The following is a 2,419-nucleotide window of genomic DNA, read 5'->3' on the forward strand; positions in this document are numbered from 1 at the left end:
AAAATATCTTGATATGATTCCTTTTAATCTATCCCCAAAGGGTTTTTCACTACATCTAAGCCCAAGAAACACGAAAGGGGAATGTATACCATTGGTAGGGAGTTAGACTGGGCTGACAAAAACTTTTTTAGGGAGAGGTGTGGTAAAGACCCAGCCCCAGGGGAATGTTAGCGGTTAGTAGAATCGATCCCCCATCACGAGTCTTTGGAAAAACCGTTATTTGTATTTGACCTTTTTAAAGCGTATTTTTGGGACTCAAGAGAGGTCGTTGGCAACCGGGTTCCTATACGGAGAAGTGACACTCTGGGGGGTGGAAAAGGTTTTTCACTCGCTTTTGAGAAGGCATGGACTGGTGGCGGTGATACACCCAAAATGGCGAAGGAAGCTTTTTTTTCAGAGGCTTTAAATGAAGGCCTGTGAGGTAGACAGAAAAGATTTGCAGTCGAAAGTATTTAAACCATTTTCGACTTTGGTTCTCCCAATAAAAACACTTTTCCAGAACTAACACTGCCTGAAAATTTTTCCTAAAGTAATTGGCCTTACAAAACGCTTCTTCGTGAAATTGAAAGTTCATTAGGGGTCAAATCCTTACCCATTTTGGTTTTCCCTGGAAAGGGTTTTTTGGGGTTTCTTGGATTGGCATTTTTCAAAAACAAAAAAAGTATTGACTGCCATTCCATGACCCCGGGTGGGGATTTTTAACCGCCCCATTTTGGGCGGGACACAGATTTATTCAAGATTCCACATGGAGACACAAAAACCCTTTCAACCCAAACTGTACTCTGAAAAAATTAATTTACGTAAAAAAAAAATCTAACGGGGAGGTTCACTAAATTCCAGAGGAAAAAAGGGAATACGATTTTCGGTGAGTGTTGATTGTTTTTTCCTTAAAGTAATCTTTCAACGGTCGGCTTGGAGAAACCTGGCTAATTTTAAAGTTTTAGTGGATTAAAGGAGGTCTGCTGGTCCCCAGATGATTCAGAGATCTGGTAAATTTTGGGGGGGAACCCGGGCTATTTACTTTGCTGGGTGCGGGTGATAACCAGGAATCGTTCCCCCTGATTTACTTTTAGGGACTGACATCCGAAGCATAACAGTAAACTCTGGATTTGCTATGATAAAAAAATCAGGAGGAGGAGTGAACGGCCGCGGGTTTGGTCTTTGCCACAATTTTTTTTGGTGCATTGGCCAACACAAGGTAGGGGGTTGCCCCCTCCTTCGGAAGTAGGGCATCGGGATTGCAAAGCCTTCCCAAATAAGGGTTCTTTTTCTTTTTTTTATACGTAAGTAAGGATCTTTCCCTTATTAGGCAGCCTCGTAAAAGGGTGAAGACGAAAGGGGCCCACATCCACCGGGAGTTTCATGTCAGGGCTATGTTTTTTTCTAATGCCTACAGACCTTGCACTCATTCCGGATGCTGAGCTTGCTGTTACTCGTGGTCGTACAGTGACCACGATGGAGATTTAGATTCCCGATACATTGTATTTGATGTCGTTATCATTGAGATGTGAGAGAAGGGTTTTCATCTAGGATGCTTTGAATGCGGTACCCTTTTTTTCCCCTCAGGCAGAGTAAACCCTTGGGCTTAGATGGAGAAAAATTGTTTTATGAGACAGCATTAATGTTTGGGGTGTCATTTTTTCTGTTGGGTCACCTTTTTAAGAATCAGTGATAACATTGGGTTAGATTATGACCGATTCGCATGGGTACAAAAAAACCCATTTATAAGAGAAAAACTCGTCAATCGGGACACGAAAAAATATATTAATGTAGCGAGAATTCATGGGAAAAGGGGGCTCGTGATAAACCCTGGCGGGGGAGACTGGGGAAAGAGACATTATCGCCCAAACTTCTTACAAAAAGCTGTGAAAAAAAGGGCCCAAAACCTTTACAACTGCTTTTCTCTTCCCTTAAACCCCGGCAGTTCGAAATTCTCCCCGGATAACGGGCAAATTTGTCGTTGCCCTCCCGCTCCCATGGCCTCCCACCTCTTCCAACTTTTGTTTGAAAAAAAAGTGAAGGGTTTTAGGGGTTTTTTTTATAAAACCCTTGTATTTTTTTCAGTATTTTTATCTTAAAATCTTAAATTTCCCTGTTGTCGGTTTTTTAGATTGCCTTTAAAATTATTTGTTTATCATTACTGATATTTATCTTATCTTTCCTATGCTAAACAATTTTTATTTTTTTTTAAAAATTACTATTATTACAGTTCTGTAATCGTTAAATTTTTTATTATCACATAACTTATTTGTGTTATCATTCGTTTACAGCAGTCAAGTACTAGAAAAATACCCCGAAAATTTACCTTAATACGATTAAACAAAAAAAATAAAGTAATAAAATTTTTTAAAACGTAAAATACGTCAAAAAATTTTAAATATTTAAAATTTTATAATGAATTCATAAATAACACAAAGAA

This window comes from Penaeus monodon, chromosome 28 (assembly GCF_015228065.2).
Source record: "Penaeus monodon isolate SGIC_2016 chromosome 28, NSTDA_Pmon_1, whole genome shotgun sequence".
Classification (NCBI taxonomy): domain Eukaryota; kingdom Metazoa; phylum Arthropoda; class Malacostraca; order Decapoda; family Penaeidae; genus Penaeus; species Penaeus monodon.